The sequence below is a fragment of the Hetaerina americana genome, unplaced genomic scaffold (genome assembly GCF_022747635.1).
Source record: "Hetaerina americana unplaced genomic scaffold, ioHetAmer1.1.p SCAF_11, whole genome shotgun sequence".
Classification (NCBI taxonomy): domain Eukaryota; kingdom Metazoa; phylum Arthropoda; class Insecta; order Odonata; family Calopterygidae; genus Hetaerina; species Hetaerina americana.
The window spans coordinates 36,701,163-36,722,886 of record NW_027286181.1 but is presented as its reverse complement, the minus strand read 5'-3'; the positions used below and the strand labels follow the sequence as shown (position 1 = coordinate 36,722,886).

Sequence of the window (21,724 nt, the reverse complement as noted above, 5' to 3'; positions counted from 1 at the left end):
AATTGGGTTTGGAATTACCTTTTCCTGAAGTCATTACAAATAAATCAAAAATCCATAACGTACGGCCCCGTTTACTGCTATAGATTGAAAAAAAGGTACAATGGAAAAATCTGGATAGAGCTCCCTTTCCAAAACATTTTTTTGCGTTACGCATGAACTGCTACAGAATATATTAGCATATCAGCATTACTTATCATTAATCATAATAATTTCCTTATATACAACGTAAAATTTATAAATATAACCAGAAAAGTTAAAATATATTCAAATATTGCGGATAAAATTTTGGATTTATTGCCAGTATCGGCCCACAGTTTTCTTATAAAAAGCATTATTTTTACATGTTTGCAAAAATAAGTCCGCATTAATTACCATTAAAAACAGGAATCTGTAAGGTAACTTATTAATACCGTTTCTGGCTGTTATTTAAATCTTAAGCTCTTCATAAATTGCATAAATTTAAACATCCATATCTTATATTTTTGATAAACCTCTTATGCTGGACAAGCATTGTTATTTGGTTAACCTCTTCAATTTAAAACAATTTAATGACTACCATTTGTACGCACCGTAAACAAATCAATGGAACTGATAAAAATAAAAAAAATCACGGACTTACCTGGACACAAGTTGAACCCTTCGCGATGCCCCAATATTTGTTGGTTATTTCACCATCGTGCGTTTTTCCAATCCCATTTGGTGTGGTGTTGCAAACGGATTATTTGCTTGAAAATGAGATTTGGTTCCATGGCATAAAGTAGTTGTTAGAGTAATGAATATCTATATATGAAAAATTAAAATAAAATCTTTTTAAGAAGGGATTTTGCAAGAATAAATATTAACAACATTAAGAAATAAGAATAAGAACTAAATCTAAAAGAAAATAAAACAAACGAAATAGCTGGAGTTTTCTCAATAAAATATATAAAAACAGAATATCCAATATGTTGATTCAATTAAAAAAATCCAATGAAAATCATAAAAAATGGGGTGTATGAACAGATAAATATGCAAGAATTATTTTTTTATGTAAATATATTTCAATGATTTCCAGGTTAAATAATTGAGTTACATTACAGTAAATGTGCTCTGATTCTCAATAAATTAACATGAAATGAACATTAATTTGTGCTCAAAATCATTTCCTCCGATGTTTATCCTCAAAATACTTGTAATACATAATCACTCTGATTATTTCCACAAGGTAATACTTTTATTTCGTAATGGACTCGTTGCATACCATTTATATTTTTTTGCATAACATCACTTTCATTAAATATTCCTTAAAATAAACACATCATTCAAACAGTTTGTAATCCTCAGTGAATATATATATAAGTCAATAGAATTCAATAAATAAACTTTTGTGCAATAAATATATGTATATATATACAGCGCGAATAATTTTAATCCGATTTCAGTTTTCTTTCTTGAGGCACACACTGATACCGTCCACGTCGTCACAGAATTTCACTTCCTCGAAAACAAACTGTAACTTTCACAGTGCGAGAGAACGCTTTCATTTAATTCGATTTTAAAATATTTCTTTCCATCATCCCAATCTCTTGTGCGCACATTACCGTTGTATTTGTATGTGTCACCGCGCAGTAACGGTCCAGAGAGAATCAATACCTCACAGCTGGAAGAAGTAATTCCTACCTTTTATCGCTCTTTATGCCAGTCATTAACCCACATTGGCAAATATCTCTTACGTCATCAGCTCAGAATGAAATATAATGGGAAATGTTTTCTTTGAATTGATAACACTTTTACTGCCATTAAAGATCAAAGAAAATTGGCAAATTAAGTCCTGAGTACTCGATGAACATTTCGTAAATTAAACGTTATATTAAGTGGCTATGGACCCTATGTCAAAATTAGGCAAACGTGATAATAAAAAAAACAAAAATTAAAAGCGCCTACGGCAACAAGACAGGCAATGTGAACTGGATGGCATGTGATGAAGATTTCTTCGTTATACTCACAAATCCATATCACAGTTCTACAGAAAGCCATCGACCACAAAATGAATACATTTTTTACGTTGATCCTTGCACTACATTTATTGCATAAAAACAACAGGCCTTGAGTTGTGATAAAGTAAAACACTTTGAATTCTTAATCACGATAATAATTATTGAAATGCTAACTACATCCATTATTTCGCCTTGGTCATTAAATAAAGGTCACAACAAATATTGTTTTTTATATTCACTCACACTTGTCAACAGTCGACACTTTCATTCATTTTAATATACTCTGTGCCCACAATTATCGTAACAATTTGATCGTCGTTTCGGCATACAGTTGGGTGGCTCTAGAATTCCTTCCAAATTTCAGTACATTGTTCCTCCCCTTCAACGACTACCTCTACGAATATAAAACTTTGATTGATTCGATATGGTTTTAATAATTTTTAACGTGACCCGCTCACCGTTTGCTTGTTGTACCTCCGTAGCCACCAAGTTCACTTAAGCAAATATGTCGGCGACTGCTTTCCACTTTCATCCATGCCACAATCTTCATCGTCGCACATAAGAATGCTTACTCCTAGAAAATCGTTGATACTCCTGATCGTCAGCATCACTAGCTCGGATATCGGGTTTTCTTATCCCATGAACCTGGAATGAAAATAGCTGTTATTAGTTTTACTCTTATTCGAAAAGTAATCTAGTATAATTAAATGTTTGTGAGGAATCGGAAAAGAATTACTGTAAAAATTAGTAATGAGCAATTAGTACATAAGTAAAATAGTCTCCTATACAGGGTTTTTGTTCAATTATAAATTAATCTCTATTGATGAATGGTACCTCTATAATATGATCATAAAAGTACGCCGAGAAATGTTTTATATTTAACATTCATGTTCTACACCTTCAAATGGGGAAATTCTGTCTGTTTGACTACCAATTTAATTGAATTACGTTCAATAAGCATGCAGAATTTCACAATATGGAAAACAGGAATATAATAAAAGTGTCATTTTTAATACTGCTATAGGACTAAATATTATTGCTAATACGGAAATTAACCGATATTTAATTTTTTGATGCAAAACAATTAAAAACCTCGGTTGACTCGACCGAAAGCATGATTTCGGTAATCACCTATAATCTCTTTATACCTTTTTATAACTTTCAGGAAATATCATCTGTACAAAATGCAAAATAAAATGCGTCGAGAGGGAGCTTAATTGAATATTGAAATATTAATAATGTATTCACTGCTCTTAGGCAATGATCAAGAAAAAGTTACATAAGTGCACCTCCTCCAATACGCGTTGTCCATTACTCGGAGGTGCTTTTTATTTACTCTTTCTCAAAGGACTCATTAATTTGAGAATTTTTTTCAAAATTTGTCAACAGAAATTTTAGGTGGAAATCAATGGGTTACCGCCGGTTATTCCTATACAGAGAGAACTGGATTAGATATATAAAAAATGAATAATTGACGAACAGTAAATACACTAATTGAAATAACTTCCATTTCACAAGAAACCTAAAATAATCCCTTGCTTGGGACACACATTTAACACTTCCAAATAAAAGATATATTTGGTAAATTTTACTACACTCCTTTTAAAAGAATATATTTTGTATTTTTCCCCAACAGAGAAAACTTCTGTTCGAATTTTATCGAATACTGTCACAATTTGAAGGTTAAAGTATAAAGTAAATTTGGCCTTTTCGTAGAATAATTTTCTAAACGGCACTTATAGTTGAAAAATAAAAATGGACTACAAGTTTTTCTTTGCATGGGTCCACATATTGAAAAATAAAAAGAAATAGTAACAACTACATGAGACAAAAAATTGCCAAAGAACATTTCAAGGCACTACTTGAAACAATTTGATCATTTACGTAAATCAACCTTTGGAAAGGAAAAATTCCATGAAACATTTCACCAGTATGAAATTCACCATGGAAATAACAATGATATAGAATGAGATGTCAAACATATTGTATTGTTTGGATGCGGCAGAATAAAGTGCACTATTAATCAAAGACAGAGTTATGATACTACCTTAAGTTCCTCAAGATCAGACATAGAGTCAAATATGCTATCAAAGTTTTTTTTAATACCAAGTACAGAGAGTTTTCGAGAACGAGCTTTTAGAGCATTTAAAAATTACTAAAATTAATGACCTTACACACCAGATACGTTTAAGGTCAAATCATTTGATAAAATAAAGCAATGATTGGAAGCTTAACTATATAAGAAATATGGTTCCAATTGTTCTTAAATATTTATTAATGATGCTGATGTTCATGAAGTTTAGGTAACCATTTCTCCATTTTTTTTGGTTGCTTCTTAAGAAATATCTAGTGCAACCTATTCTCACGGCAGCTTAAGGGTTTTCTCCTTCGACGAATATTTTTTATGATTTTAAACTAACTAAATATTAATTTCATACTAACAAATTTTGCCGCGCTGTGCACTAGCGTAATATTTCAGTAGCTTACTTTGAACTTTTATCGCATGTTTAATAAGAATGGTGCATTTACTTGCAAATTTGAATCTGCGTGAACAAATATAATACATGAAATGGCTTCAGGTTTCATGCTAGGTTACAATTTCAAGAAGCATACTCATTTATGATCAGCGTAATGCTTTAGTTGAAATTCTATGATTTTGGGAAATATTTAACCCAATTGGTGTGAAGACTTGTAAAGGTAGCCAATATTTTGATCATTTTTGAAAGCCAAAATAGCCCCTTTCTGATACAATTGAGCACAATATTTCTTTTTTTTTAAAGTTTGTGCGACTCTACATTCATTAAATCAAAATTAAAATTGACTCTGTTTAAAATTTCAAATTATGAGTACGTAATTGTAGGCGTAAAGTTTAGAACTTGAAGGCTAATCATGTATTTAAACAACTTTGTTATGCATTAATAGAATGAATCTCATAATGAACCGTCCCTAAAAATGTACCTCCTTAAAGATCTCATCTATAAATTATTGGTGCGTGCGTCGGAGGACCTTCAACAGGGCGTTACAATAGACGATGCATGTCCAGTTATTTTATCGATGCCATCAAGCATGGAAGAAGAAACCCGCTTGCTGAAAAACGACTGAACGCATGGCCGATTGATGACACTAAATCCAAAGCAGAGAATTTCACCGAAGCGAGGAAACAGAAACGTGCTCGGTTTCGTATTTGGGTGATTAATTCTTCGCATCCGATGACGAACTCCCAGGCTGAACAGGGACACACGCAACCACCATTACTGCTAATTGCAAAACATCCATCCGCGGAGCAAAGGAATGCTATTCTCTCCCGTTCGGTTTCTGCGGTGATGCAAAATGAGTGGTTGAGAAGGAGCGGAGAGCAGTGGGGTGAGGGATCAAAAGATACAGATTATTCCAGCATGATATTAAATGCCTCCATTCCAAACAATCGATTTGACCCAGCAGACCCTTTTGGTAATATGAAATTGTATATCTAAATCATTAGTTAATTTCTTTAAATCGCGCGTATCGTACATTTAATTAGATTTGGCAATTGGAAGAATTTTAATTTGTTCGAAAATATAAACGTGCTTGTATTCAGAAAAATAATTTTGCTCCATTTTAAGTCAGACTTTTAAGGAGAATTATAGTATTTGGGGTCTAAGTTCTCAGTGTTTCGCTCGCTAAACTTAAACGTAGACGCATAAAATTGTTCAAGGAAATATATTGCTTTTACAAACGGCTGCGCTTATTGCGAAGGAAAATGATTTTTGCCAAGTTCAAATGGATGATTTCAATAGCATAATTGCGAATTAGGACTTGCTGTGGTAACGATTTCTGAAAATGATGGACAGGTGAAGAATAAGTTAAAATATTATTTTGCAAGATTATTCTAGATTCCACTTTTATTTTTTTTCTTAAACCATTATAGTAATGATGAAACTAAAGTGTTTTATGCCTTTCCAATAATAAAGGACGGCATGCACCATTTAGCACCCGAGAAGTTAAAAATATACATGGAGCAATTATAAGAACAATTTTGATAAACTTCTATGTAAACATGCTCTTAGCCACACATAATTGACTAAATAATTGACATCATGATGTCATGAATGATGAAATGGCATTACAAGGTAAATTCTAAAAACATTATCAAGGATAAAAAGATATAAACTACCGTAAGGAGGCATTGAATGACCTCCTGTATGCAAAATATATCAAACTTTAAAAAATTACGATCAAATTTTCCTCAGGATTTGGATTTCAGGAGACATATAAAACAATTTATAGTGGAGAATTAAAAACAATAATTCATCCATTAGAATGATGACACCATTGGTAATAACATTCCATAGGAGAGAACTAGGAAGAGTAGTTTTCTCGCTGTTCTTCCCTATTCCTTCAACTTCATTCCTGATGTATGTACACTTGATAGGTATGTATGTGTGTGTATGTGTATGTATGTGTATGTGTGTGTCTATATATATGTATATACTGTTTTCTTTTCGATGTGCAAATCTGTGTTAATGAATTGATGTCTGTCTATATGTATTTATGTGTACATATGACTGTATTTATAAGTTTAATGGCTAATATAATATGTATATGACGATGGGTTAAATGGAAGAAGGGACCATTTGGTCTCAATTTCGCCCAAATAAAGACCACTATCTATCTATCTATCTATCTATCTACACTTCTTTTATCTTTTCTGTACTTCTGCTAAAACGTTAATTTTTAATGTATAAGATTTCGTAGGTTTGACTAGAATATAATATGCTTTGTATAAGCACCTAATTAATCAATACAATTTTTTTAAACACGAAATGTATCAGAAATATTTTTATTAAAAATTTTAAAAGAAATCAAAAGTCAAATCTGTAATTCTATTATTTCAGGTAACTTTCAGATTAGCACTTGTTGTTAACTGTCATTATTAATTTTATTTTAAACAGATGTCTAATGAAAATGTGAGGGATATTTGAAAACAACCTCATGGTTACTAGATTTTCCGCGAGATGAATACAGCTAAGCCATGCACATAAATGGTATAAAAATTAGAAAAAGTAAATAAAAAATATCATAATTACTTCATTCACGATAAACAAATAAACAAAACGAATGACAGAATTACATTTTGGGAAACAGAACTCCGTCGAATCTCTGTCAAGGATAAGTACTTGAAAGAAAGTTGAATGGACACTGAAATTTTGAAACATAAGAGAGGAGAGGAAATGATTTCCTTTCAAGGCAAACGAGCAATTGAGCGAGACAGCGAGACGAAGTCAGGGGTCATTTTAGATTGAAGTATAGATGCTACTGCAGGTGGGTGTAATCATTAGCACGATTTTAAGAGGAGTAAATAAAAAAAAATCCTTATTGAAGATCGTACTCCTGTATGACTCATTCTTGTGAGCCGAGATGTGTGGCCCGTTGGAGGTGGTTTGAAAGCGTCTGATGACACCACAGGTCTTTTTGCATCAGTTCACGATGTCCACAGTTTTTTTTCAATCCTTGTGAAGAACATTTTTAGTAAAATCATCCAGTACGTTTGCAACATGAAAAACATTTTTCATTTTTCGTTAAATATTTTTTTTTCCTTTTATAGCAATTAAAAATTGCCCTGTCCACGGAGAATATTTGAAAACTTTAAAAATAAGCTCATAACTACAACCAAGTAGGTAAAATATTCCTGGTCGTATTTATAACGTCGTGTCTTAGTACACAGTAAGAAAAATTGGACCTGGAATACGTTTACAAAATAACATATTAAATAAACAGAATAAGTGATGCATGAGAACGTCAATCTTTTCCTCAGAACTAGACGCATTTCCAGTGTACTCTCATACAGACACCTTTGGGATATGATGAACCTGAAAATTAAGGGTAAATTTAAAAAGAGAATTACCAATATTACAGATGTTTGAAAGTGCATTCTTAAATTGTTACCTAATTTGATGCGTTTATTTTACGGATAGGAATTTTCATAAATTTATTTGAGAGCTAAAAGAGACTTCCAATTAGATTTCAAATGTTTAACCACCCCACTGGATTGAGCGAGCAAATTTTGAAAATGAAAAGAATGAACACGTTTAATTCAAAATCTGAATTTTTGTTATCACAGAGACTTTTAATTGAGTTAGTTAAAGAGATTTCTTTCTCTGGGGAGCTGAATTCCAATATGGATCCTGTATTGCATCTTTTTTCTCGAAAATTGGATTGTATACGTCTTGTGAATTTATATATGTGAGCGAAAGGGAACTGATCGCGATATACTTCTGAATTTACCCCTTGATGCGCTAGTATCAAGCCGGGACGTGTAGAAAGGCCACTCGGAAGAATCGAACAAAAGCAGTGGCCCAAACCGTTCCGTGGGTGGGTGGTACGTATAGTTCCGGCGTGACATTTGGCTCTACGGGCGCATTAGTCGACTGAACGCAGAGACATTAGGACGTAAAATTTGACACGTGAACACCTGACACACATTCTGTCTGTATGGTGGATGGGGGACACTCCTTCTGACACAAATGTGGAGAATGCGCACTTGCGCCAAAATGCGATGGCCATGTGGAAATATATATTTAATATTTTTTTTAAAAGCAAACTCGGTTTATCTTTTCAAATGAGACCGGAAAACTAGGTGCCGAAGCTCATTAAAAGTTGCTCCTGCATTGAGAAAGACGAGAGGTTCTCTCGTACGACTCACAAAAAAAAAGATTCTCGTTCCATTCTAAGGGCCAAGGGTCGTCATCATTTTTTTTTTAATCTCTCTCTACCACTCGCTTCACTTCCGCTCGCACACAATTAGGTGTGCTGTTGCCATGGCCCGCCTCATGCATCCGCGTCCTTGGCAAAAATGCAGGCGAATTTTATTCCAATCCCCCCTATTCCTATTCTGCATCGCGTTTTATTTTACACACGGGGACCTCAGATGAGTTCGTTTATTGCAAAAATCGAATTGGCGATATATTTTTTTCCTCCACCCATCCGGGACTTTACTTATTTAACGCGGGCCGCCAATCGTGAATATTTGGGCTTGGAACTACCCAGTCCGTTCTGTCCGAACTGGTGTAATGAAATCACAGAAAATGAATTCATCCCTCTGATTTCTTTCACATGATCACGCCGTAACGCGTTTGGTAGAATGCTTTCGTGATTAACGAATGTTTGCCCGATGCGATAATTAAAATCGGGGTAAAAGAAACAGTATTTAGTAAAAACTTTGTTTGTAACTGGGATCATCCGTTGAGGAAATTTTCAAAACTAAAAGTTAAATGATTTACACAGTTCGTTGAAAAAAATAAGTGAAGGTGTATATTTAATTTAATGCGGAGTTAATTGTGAATAACATCATTGAGAAGCTCTCTAACATTGGTTTACGTAATTAAGGTCACTTTTTATCCAAAATGGGGTAAATTTTCATTAATAGCCAAACTATTTCAAATCACAGAGAGTAATGTTGAACAGGAACCACAAAAAATACAGTCAAGTTGTCTGTGTTGTGATTTTTATAATGCTACCGGATTTTTAAGGATATAATATGAATGAACATAAAACAAATAATAATAAATCCACAGAGATCACATCAACAAAAGTAATTGGAAAGTTTTATACCTGGAACGTATGAACAATACAAAAACTAAGGTGTTCCTTGGGTAATCCTCCTTACAAGTTCTGAGTTACAAGGAGAAAAGCAGGAGTATTGTGTATATAAATAAGTTACTAAAGAATTACCCATTTTACATAAAGTATGATCTGTGATTCTCAAAGGAATAAAAGTATTTTCTCTAAACACTACAAAATACTAGTACCTCTACCAACTACTGGCTTGTGATGCTAGTTTTCTAAACTTCTCGTCATTGGTAGCGATTTACTAGGGTGGGAAATTAGATGCCAACATTTTCGCATTAATTAGAAGTCAGCATCAGATATTACGAGTTTAAGAAACTAAAATTCATTTACAATTCTGGGCTTGAATTATATATTTTGACAACATTTTGAAAATGATAATTAGGAATATTTTACGGAAAAGTGATCAGGTAGCCTTCAATTAGTTGATATATTTTAATATTTGAAATTTTCACCAAATTGGTGCATTCTAATGACCGTAAGAGACTTGATATACCCATATTACGTAAATGTTTTGCATAATGATGTGGGAAAAAGAGGAACCTTAGTAATTCCTTCGTCAAAAACGATTGAATCCATCGACCGACTTGTAGTTCAATTGGTCTAACAAGCGATGATAGACCTATTTTTTGAGTTAAAGATCCGCGGAAATACTCACCACTTTCATATTTATGGAATTTGATTTTGACTGGTACTCATTATATCTGTTTCTTCAGACTTCAGATGCCATTAAAATTAACTCCTCCTTCGCGATCATTCCTAAAGTTCTTCTTTTCCTCACCAACGCGAGACTTTGAATATTTAAAACAAGAAGAGCAATGGGAAACACTCAAAAAGGCTAATTAAAGGCAATCTTTGAAAAGTGTAATTTTCCGAAACTCTGGGAAGTAAAAACAAGAGAAAAAGATGGAAGTGCCCTCCTCGTAAAACTTGTTAAGAAAACTGAGCGATTCGCTCCTACGTTTTCCCTCCGTTGTATACACGGGTTGGGGGTGGGGTGGGAGGGTAAAGGGTAAGGGAGAGGAAATGGTTGAGGGTAGTTGAAATGAGGGATGGAGATTGGGGGGAGCTGATAGAGTTCAAGAGAGCGAAGGAGTACGAACTTATGAACTCGATAAATACGTCCCCTCCAACTCCCCTACTTCTGGGAGAGACAGATAACTGGAGAGTGGGTGGGGGCAGGAAGAAGGAAGACGATGGAGGAGAGAGGGAAGGCGGCAAGAAGGCGTCATCCATTACTCGACGGAAAAATTCGCGGTTGCACTCGCGAGACGACATGGGAGAAGTTGGGGAGGAGGTGGGTTGAGGGGAAGAGAGAGAGGAGAGGGGGAGTGGGGTAGCCGTAAATCTGACTCTCGAAGGGAGGGAAGGAGGGTTTGGGGGAGGGGTACCGCAAAAGGGGCGGAAAAATATGGCATAAAAAGAAACAACGCGGAGAGCGGTATAAAAATACGGTCCTCCGAGAGTGGGCTGATGTTTTTATTTCCAGTCTCTCCTCTTGCAAAACACCGAAAACACGCTGGAGAGGTGGGGAGGAGGGGGGGGGGACGCACCCGTGGCGTGCAATAAAATTTCTTCCACAGTCCCGTGCTTTCTTGCCCTCGCCACGACAAATCCCTCAGGGCACTACGTATTTCGACGTGCCAAGCTCCGCATCCGCAGTTAGTAGTACACCACCACTGCTTTGCAGTGAAATACTTGACACTCGAATTTTTATTTTCATCATCAGAATGAGAAAATCAAGTGGTAAGCATGTATATGTATAGTGAAAAATGATTTCTTCTCATTTTAATACTATGATGCCTCAGTGATCAACTCTTAGGCTGGTTTAAATAAATGAGGGTAAAGCTCATTCCGAGCCTAAGTAATGTCGTCTTTACACATCCGTTATAAGAAGCCTATTTCCTTTTTCTGTGCCACCTCCGTTTTCCATCAAGCTTAGTAATCAGAACCCACCATATTATCACACAAGATAATTTTCTTTAAACTAACAAATGATGTATGATACATAACAGATGTAACCGAAGGCTTTACACATGATGCAAGTACGCTGTCTTTTACACTTCACTACTGTACACAATGATAGAAAATCGATGGAAAAACAGAAAGGTTTTCTATCGGAAATACGTCAAAATGATCAACCAGACCGCTTACGACTTTACGTTTACTTGTAGATACAATTATTAACATTAATTAAACCCTGATGATCGTTGGTGAATTACAAGAATAAACCCCAGACACACATCGGTGTAGAATAGTAACTGATCGATGCTGATAAAATAGAATACAAGCTCAACTAATGTTTGAATTTAACTAGTATCTACATGTTTAAATTATATAAAAAGGAAAATGCGAAGTACCGCTCAAATATCAATGTTAAAACAATTGTGACTTTAGGCCTTTTAAACTGAAAATTCCCCACGAATTACTCTAATTAACCTAATTCATACAGATGGCGACGTGGACGTTGGTTTATCCAGCCATGAGAACTCGAATGCCGCAAATGATTCATTTATCGATTCTCACATCGTATAGATGTGATACACGCCAAAGACGACCTTATGTTATAGAATTTTAAAAGCATGCAACTATTGAAGCCATAAACCAATCGATATGTTCAAAAACATTCACTTAATCGAGTGAATATAATTCAAACACATGGATCATTAGACGAGAAAGTATTATGACGCTATTTCAATGTTCAGACACAAACACTTCCGTTAGGTCTATGGTAGAATTAGGTAAACGGAGGGTGAAATTCGACCATTCAGGGGAGCGATGAGTCATGATAACTAATGATAACCTGAATCATTGGCCAAGTAAAATATTAAGTATTTTCTATGCTGCAAGTGGTGTTTCAGGCTGCTTGCTGTGCTTACCACTTGCTATGGTAATACCTAAGAGCTGAACAATTTAACGCTCGATAAAATGCTTTATCTTAAAGCGTGCAATACCTACCTAATCACGATTTAAGCAACATAATTTAACAATTGACAGCTTACAAGGAGAAATACTATGCAAATATGACTCTTATACCCTTATATTTGCCTAATACTTTGGCAATTTCCGTAGCAAATTATGATGAAAAATTTAGTTCTATTCATGAGGAAATTAGATTTAACACCTTCAATCCGATAATTATTTACTTGCATTTAAAGTAGGAACGCTTGGTTATTAAACGTATTGAAATATAGACATAAAGTAGTTGAAGACATACCTAGTCCACCTGGTAAAGAAGATAAGCCATTATAATTGTTTCAGGAGTCTTATGGTTTGGATAGAGTCACCATAAATTTGTGAACTCAGATTTAAAAAAATATATATGATACTACCAAGTTTATTATGATTCCGATTTTTATTGTAATTTATGGCCATTCGAAGACGTTAAACATTATATCCTTAGAAGGATTAATCTTTCATTACTTTTCCAGCCATAAGTGAAGAGGAATCTCCCCCTAATTACATTAACACTTACGGAGGTGGAGGAAATGCCAACTCCGGCTCCTAACATCTCTCTGCTTAATATCTATTAGTAGTTTTGAGGGGAGGCGACCGACAGCTGAGGTCATTAGCCTTATATCTATTTCCGGTAATTAATTCCAATTGGGAGCACTGATAAATTCACATATAACTACGTAGTGTACGATAACTGTCCGTTTTTTACATTAAGGACGAGATTTGTGACATTATAACCCACTTATAGTCGTTAGTCCTAGGTTTATAAGAATTTTGCGGTGTGGGATTGTGAAAACCAATCACCTGTATGTCATATGCGAGAAAATTTTCTTCTATTATATGATATAACTATTGAACACAATTGTAATATTATTGTATGCTTTTAACTCTCAGTTTCAATGCTCGCTCTGAAATTTCAATAAAAAAATACTAAAATCCAAAGCTATTTAATTAACATATTTTTGCATCCAGATGCTCAAACCCTCGGTTAATCACTTAGCACTATTCACGTTCTGAAAATAAAAATGGAATAAGACAGGTCAAAAACAGATAAAATTCGGGTGTATTCATGTCGGTGTATTATGTTATGCTAAGGTGAATCCATGTCGGATGTATGTATTGTATTTTTACCACAAGTTATTAATTTATACACAAACCGCTGTATTTCTTCCGATTTTCCTAGTCAAAACAAACAGCCCAGAAACAGTGCCTCTGTTTGCAAGAGATAATAGTTTAGTAGTTTTCATACCAGCTCATTCTTGTGCAATAACTCTAAAAACTCGCAAATAGCTTAAAAATAATAAGTTTATTTTTAATGTTGGTTTTAATATTGAATTAATGTTAAAACGCAAGACTTATTTCCTGCCTATACGACCGTTGAAAGGACAAAAGGCAGACGACTGTATTATCTACAGCAAAGTCGAAAATGACAGAGACCGTGACAAACTTCAAAGGGACATTAATAAAATGGCGGATTGGGTGACAAAAAATGGGATGGATAATAATGTTAGCAAATGCAAATCCATCACTTTTAGCAATAAGGTAAATGGAAACAATAGGGAATATAAATTCTCAGAAAATGTCATTCCTAGAATTGATACTTGCAAATACTTAGGTGTATATTTAACTAAGGACTTAGGGTGGGGGCTAAATGTGGAGTACATCTTTAAGAAAGCTTTCAAAACTCTTCATTGGGTGATGAGAAACCTCAAAGGGAGCGTTAGAGCAACCAAGGAGAAGGCTTATCAGACCCTAGTAAGACCAATTTTAGAGTACGCTATTCTTATATGGGGCCCTCATGAAGAAGGTCAGATTGAAAAACTGGAAAAGGTGCAAAGAAAGGCTGCCCGATATGTACTGGGGAAGCATAGGAGGATGGAGAGTGTGTCTGACATGCTAGAAACGCTGGGCTGGGAACCTCTACAAACTAGAAAGAAAGTAAGCAGACTTTGTGGAATGTTCCGAATTCTGAAGGGGGAGAAAGCTTGGGCAGATCTTAGGAAAGAGGCGGGGAAATGATCACAAATAGGCAGAAATGATCACAAATTTAAGGTAAAATGCCGGGCATAGAGAACAAATAAAAAAAAACTTTCTTTTCTAAATAGAACAATTGTTGATTGGAACACCTTACCTGCAAAAATATTCGAGCCCTTTCCTAACCAAGTGTATACTTTTAAGAATAGATGTAAGGTATAAATGTAATAATTTGATTGATGTGTGGTGTATTGTATTATATGTAATAGCTTAATTTTTTTAATTTATCTTTTTTTCTTGCTGATTAATGGTTGTAAATGGGATGGGGATTCGCTAGTTTTGTTAAAGAGATTTGTGTTTTGAAGTCTGATTTTAGCTATTATCTTTTACGATTTTTTGCGACTTGTGTGCCACCTGACAATGTCTATCAGCACATGTGTATTTTTAATAATAATAATTAAATACTTCATTCCAAAAAACGGCACATTAAATGGCAAGTTACGAAGGTTTTTAAAGATAAAAAAACGAAGGCATTCCAAAAAGTGGAGAAAAGAGAAGAATGAGCGTATAACCGGTAGAATATTGACGTGCTCGTCGACAGTAAAATTTATGCTATCACCGGCATTTGCGAGAAATTCACTCCATAGCCATTCTCATTAACTCCAGAGCCAAACGATTCAATCAGCATATTGCTTTGACGACAAAAGAATAGCTGCAAAATATATTGATAAAAAATAAACATAAATCCACCTTTTAATTTGACTTTTCACCGTATAGGCGAGAAAAAAAAGAATGCGAATGCACGATGGTACAAAAAAATGCCAAATACCACCTGGAAACGCACAAGTCGAAGCATATCCATTAGAGAATGAAGTTATTGCCCCCTGACCTCAGCGTGAATAAAAACTCAATCGCCGGGTCTGAAACGAGATCGGGAAAACAAATGACTGTGTTTCCGCGGCCACTCTCGTATATAGGAATACATACATACATCATATATACACTCTTCATGCCATTCCCTTTCGGAAGGGGACAATGCAATAAACTTGAGTTGAATTTATTTCAATAATCTTATTCTTTTTTTATTAATATCTATATCTATACTAACCCGCCTTCGCATAAACTTTGGCATCAGCCGCATTTAATTATAGTTTCATATTTGCTCTTATGATACTAAGGGCTTTAATATTCCTCAAATCAAAAGTTTCCCCGACGGCAATCAACTTTGGCTTCCTTTGTCCAGCCTTCCTTTCATCTCAATTACTCGGTTTTTATGCATGTTTAACGATTCTACGTTCATTCATTCTAATTGCAAAGAAACTTCGGGAGTTAATGCAAACAGTAACTTTTAACGGAGTCATACGATAATATGCATTTAAATGCAACACTTTCAGAATGTAAAAATCATTCGCCTTGACCGGGATTCGAACCCAGATCCCTCAATGTTCGGCCCAGTGCTTTAGCCAGTTAAGCTCAAAGTTCCTGTTGTGGCATCTCCCACAGATTCTTTCGATTTTTTCCAAGGTATAAACAGTATAATTGTCTTTTGCTGTCTTTAACCTCGTGGACTGTGGCGTGTCGCGCACGACTACGAATGCCTGTGACAGTATGGACGGTATTTCGTCACAACATCTTGTTCCTTTAAAAGCCCCAAAATTTCAGAGTTTAATAGGACGCCTAAATAACTTAACTGGTGAAAGCAATAGACCGGACATTGAGGGATCCGGGTTCGAATCCCGCTCAAGGGGAATGATTTTTAAACTCTGAAATTGTTTCAAACTCATTCAATCTCTTTGTATGAACAAACCAGCGTAACATGCTTCTTTTACATTTATCTACTTCGAGTACATTCCATCCACTTTCATTCACCTACATCTACACAATATCAGGCAAGCCATGGCAAGGGTGGGTGGCGGAAGGGTGTTTTGACACTAGCCTTTATATCTGGATATTCATATGTACATAAAATAAATCTTCACCTATTCATTAGCGATTAGGCTAGCGCTAGTACATCTACATCTACATCTACATAATACCCCGCAAGCCGCCGCAAGGGCGTGTGGCGGGGGGTGTTAGGTCACCAACCGTAAAAAAGAAAAATACCACATGCAAAAAAACAACACGGAAAATTACATTTATAGTATATACATCCTAAACTAAAACTCTCAGGACAATATAAAAATAGCTCTTAAACATATCTTTGAACCCTTGTTTTCACGTAAAGTATGAACTGCTGATAAAAATTCTGGGTGGTAGAGGCTGGAAAAGAATAGGCACGTTCGGCAGAATGTATGAAAGTAGGAAGTACGTGAATTTAAATGATGGCTTAAAATAATGCAGGGTTTCGTAGTTATTATATTGGGTCGCGTTAGGTGTAGCTTAAAAATGAAGCAAAATAGTATAGGTTTAAGTCTACTAAATCACATTGGATCCATCCAATACCTACCTTTTTCAGTTCTTCATTCTTAGTATAATAAAAACTGATATGTGTTCATTACGGTGGGCATAAGGAATGATTTTTTTGACCAATCTATTTCCTAGCATAAACATTGCTACCTGTTGTCAACATCACTAACGTCACTCATTTTTAAAACCAGCCAATATTTAACTATGCTACACCATACCCTCAATCGTAAAACGATTTAGAAATTCAGGTGATATTTACGATTAACACATCTTTAGAGGACGGAGTATTTCAAACTTTTACAAAGCCAACGGATATTTTTTAAGGATAGCGGATAAGTTTAAATCTGATAAGTTTTACTCTACTAAATCACAAAATTCTGTCGCTGATGAAAACTATTTGCCCGTCTTTTCGGAATAAGGGAGTTTGCAATTCTTAATAAAAAATAAACAAATTTAATATGAGTGCAATTTTATCAAATGGAAGATGAAGTAAGGCACCGAAAGGAAGCATTTAAGAACTTTCCTCAAACGAATCTCAAAAAGACAGACGAAAAAAATCCAAGCGTAAAATGTGTCAGAAACCCATTTTTACAGAAAATTCGCCAAACTCTCAAAGTATTTCGAACAGTTTTTCACAGCCTACTAATTCCTATAACCTTACATCTCCCGCATCCAGGATCAAAAAGGATCGAATGTAAATTCCCTCCCCCCTCTCCCAGATTATTTTGCGGTTTCCTTCTCAATTGTCGAAATTGATAGCGAGAGTGGAAAACGAATTGCTGGTACCATTAAAAAAACAGCGCGCTCGGCAAAAAACAAGAGGAAATAAAATCAGGCTGCCTCTTTATGAAATATCCAGCCTCTGATCCAGCTGGGGAGGATCTCTTTTGTGCTATTGCTCTCAATTCCGGGTGACCCGCCCGGAATTGAGAGCAATTTTTCAGGTCAATCCATTGCTCCCCCTTTCAAGGTTTAGACGGTCGTTAATAGGTGTTGGCAAATATACGATAGCGGACCGGGAAACGCTGCGGATAGGACACGGCCTGAATTTACAACGGTATGAGGGACTACCAAGTGGAGTGGTCGTCCAGTGTTTTGAGCATTTGCCCGATGGCCGGAGGGATCGGGAACCCTAAAGGCAAGGTGCTTCATTTTCTGGGCATCGAATTTTTAGCAAAACCGCAGACGATCGCAAGGATAGGAAAAACCTGCAAGTGATTTGCTTGCACACTAAGTTGCTGGAAACTCTTTTCCTCGATCAAAGGACCGTGGTGAATCTCCGGAAAAGAATTACCCTCTCGAATTAAAATCTTAAAATAACCCAAAAAATAACGTTTTAATCCACTAGAGATCTGAAAATTCTCAAAAGACAAGAGACGTAATTTAGTAATATTATAATTATGATGCATTGTCATGGAGACGGCAACAAACCCGGGATGGAATGGCTTACTGTTTTTTTAATAGCCTGTTAGTAAAATAATTGAAACGGATCTTAACCAATTTTTTGCCTCAGAAAAATAACTCGGTTGTAAGATAGCCGTCTTAAGATAGGTTCAGCTAGACATCCGTAAGAGAAGTCCTCCGATCATGGATGGGCGAAGGAAAGGGAAACTATGAGATTGGAAGAAGTTGGAGAGTAATAGAGGGGAAAGAACAAAAGTTATGCGTTTTTTCTTTGAGGCACACAATTGCATTGTTTCATTAGTATTTTGATATATAACAAAACGCTGGAAACAAGAATTGCCAAGAACGAAGTCTGAAGACTTTTTTTGTTACATACGACTTTATTTTTGAACAATTATTGCATTAACCTTTCCTTCTCCCTTCTTTGTGAGGAGGGAATTTATCGTAAGTGAAATCCAGTCCTGAGGCCATGTAAAAACAAAAAAAAAAATTATTTTAAGATGAATTTTGTTAAAACTTAGTTGCTTACGCTTGCCATAAAAATTTCGGAAGATTATTCATTATTACATTATAAATATTTATTACAATATTCGGCGTAATAATTGAAACTATTCTGATTTATCAAAGAAACTTTTAAAGATTCAAACATCACTGGATAAATCCACTTCCTCAACTTGCCTGGTTCCTTACAGAATTGTTTTTTGACCCTTTTTCATGTAATAAATTCACTAAACAGAAATAAGTAGAGAAAATTTGAGCGATTTTTCTTTAAAATATTGTACATTGCTGGACTTTTTGGAATAAATATCGAAATTTTGCGCACCATTTTAAAGGTAAGGTTTTGGGAAATGGGCTAAGTCGGAACGGGGGAAAAATGGATCACAAGGTTTTCTGGAAGGATCTTGTAAAAAAATTGGAAACTCTGATAAACGCAAAATAAATCATAGTGGACTTCTTTATACAGTAAGACACGAATTTATCCATTAACCGAAATTTGAATCAGAGATTTTACATCACTGCACCAGTGATCTGTCAACCAAAAATATTTAGAACTTCTGGCCATCAGCGCAATAAGAATTTGAGTTGTTCAGAATTACTCTTCTAAATATTTCTTAGTCTAGGTTTCTTTTTTAAAGATTATATCAGCTTATTCCTTCTCAAATGCTATGGAAAATAAAAAAGCAAACAAAAATCTCTCGTCCCATATATGTTAGTGTTTTTCAATTTCATTCTATCCATCGTTTTCTCCTCCTTCCTCTCTCGAAGACGTCCATATTATTTCTTCTTTTATAGCTTTTAGTATCCAGCCACCTTTTAATATCCTTTTTGTCTGCTTTCGTTCAATTTCACAAAAAACTCCCTCCACCCCAAACCCTACTTACCACATAATTTGGCTCACATTCTGTCAAGCTCATTCATTCAATTTGCATTCATATGAAGCTCTCTAAAGCTTCCGTGCTGCGGAACCAGCACATCCTCTTTACACAGAGACCAAACTTTTGAGTAATAAAATGCTGACCTTAATGAAAAGTGAACAATGATAACTTTGTAAGTTTCAATGATTTTTATTTTAAAAACAACCGGTTTCGTCAAATAGTTGATATCATCAGGATCCTAAAGATGTCGACATTTTGACCAAACCGGTCGTTTAAAAAAAAAAAATCAATGGAACATACAAAGTTATTATTATTCACTTTTCATCATGAAGTTCCATCAAGTTTTGCCGAAAACCAAAGAATTCAGCTGGCCTTCATATTTAACTCTAGACTACTTTTCCTTCGATTAGTTTATAATCTAAACCAATCGTTTCACTAATGTTTTATTGAATAATCTTTTTCGAAATTTGTTGTCTCAGGCGTAACTTTGTGGAATTTGCATAACATATTGAAATGTAATGAAATAATTGACTTTGTAATTCCACACACTTTATTTAAAAAACACACGACCCAGGTTTCGACGTTGAACGTCATCATCAGCTGATGATGACGTTCAACGTCGAAACCTGGGTCGTGTGTTTTTTAAATAAAGTGTGTGGAATTACAAAGTCAATTATTTCATTACATTTCAATCTTTTTCGAACCTAATTCTTCCTTTATTACCTTCACGACTCCTATTTACATCCAAAATGCTAAAAGAATAGGAAAAATTCTTCACTCACTCTACCAGTCTATTTTTTGAATTCTACTTTAATCGATAAATCAAGCAGCGGAAATTTATCTGATAATTTTACATTTATTTTTCTAGCCTTTTAGCAAAAATGGTTTGCGAAATTATTTTTCCTCCACTAAAAATATATGATGAAACATTAACTTATAAAAAGTGAACGAAACACTTTACATTCTATAATACCAAGCCAAGAAAAATATCATTTTGACGATCATTTCCCATAATATGCAACGCTATATTTGCATCCTCTTTCGTTTTTTTTGAGAATTTAAACTCTTTAAACGATCCACACGAACCAAAGTTAACAGCCCATAGGATGCCAACCAGGGTGGACCCTGAACGAAAAACAAAATATATTATTTACGACAAATGGTAAACGAAGGCTTTTTCTTATTCTGAAGAAGGCCACTCCAGGAAATCGTGTGCCGTATTTATTACGATACAAAACGGGCTTGCCTTCTGGCCTCCTATGTGGCGCACACCTGTCATTTTATTCCTAGTACGCACTTAAATTCAGAGAGATACATGCTCATCACAAGTACAACGAACGCAGGACCCCCTGTTCCTTCTGCCACGTTTTATGCCACGACGCGAGTGGCAGACAGATTATATCCTTTCGTACACCACACAGAAGTGCCCGAAAGGTCGTTATAGTGCAAGTTATAGTGCTGAAATTAAACTTCAAATAGTCATTAATAACCAATGTACTTGCTCTTATTATTGACTTAGGTGTAAAAGAAACATAGAAGACTACGTTTAAATCAATTAATTAATTAAATATTACTAGGTTGAAAGCCATGGGTGTAGTTTGACTTCTTAATAGAGGAGGCAAAAGGGAATAAGCAAGTGTATACTGTATTCACCGAATAAGGAAAGAGGTAAAGTGTGCCGGTTGGGGGAGGGCGTGAGGATTAATCCTCGGGTAGGGATTGCACAAAAAACCTTGATATAGAATGAATGCGCCATGATTTGGCGTGTTTGCTACAAAACATAAGATGAAAAAGGCAGTCAAAGCCGCTTTCCTTTGACTGAGTGAAGGTGAATACGGCGGTATCACAACGGTCGGTAAATTCACATTTCACCGCAGGTGTTTTGAATATTATTTAAACGGCCTTATAATGGAAATAAGACAATAAAACAGGCAGTAAATATAATATTATCATAAAATGAAATTGCTCATTGACATATTAATAAATGAATTCAAATGAAGCAAATATATGGTTGAATCTTATCGAGTA

At 35.1% G+C, this 21,724-nt stretch overlaps 1 long non-coding RNA gene across 1 annotated transcript in view; it reads right to left on the bottom strand.

The window, feature by feature from the left end:
* Nucleotides 1-1,063: 1,063 nt before the first annotated feature.
* LOC139701026 (uncharacterized) overlaps nt 1,064-21,724 on the bottom strand; it is a 356,189-nt gene continuing 335,528 nt past the window's right edge. Inside the window, exon 4 of the long non-coding RNA XR_011703913.1 lies at nt 1,064-2,621. This is a non-coding gene — a long non-coding RNA (uncharacterized lncRNA). The remainder of the gene's footprint in view (nt 2,622-21,724) is intronic.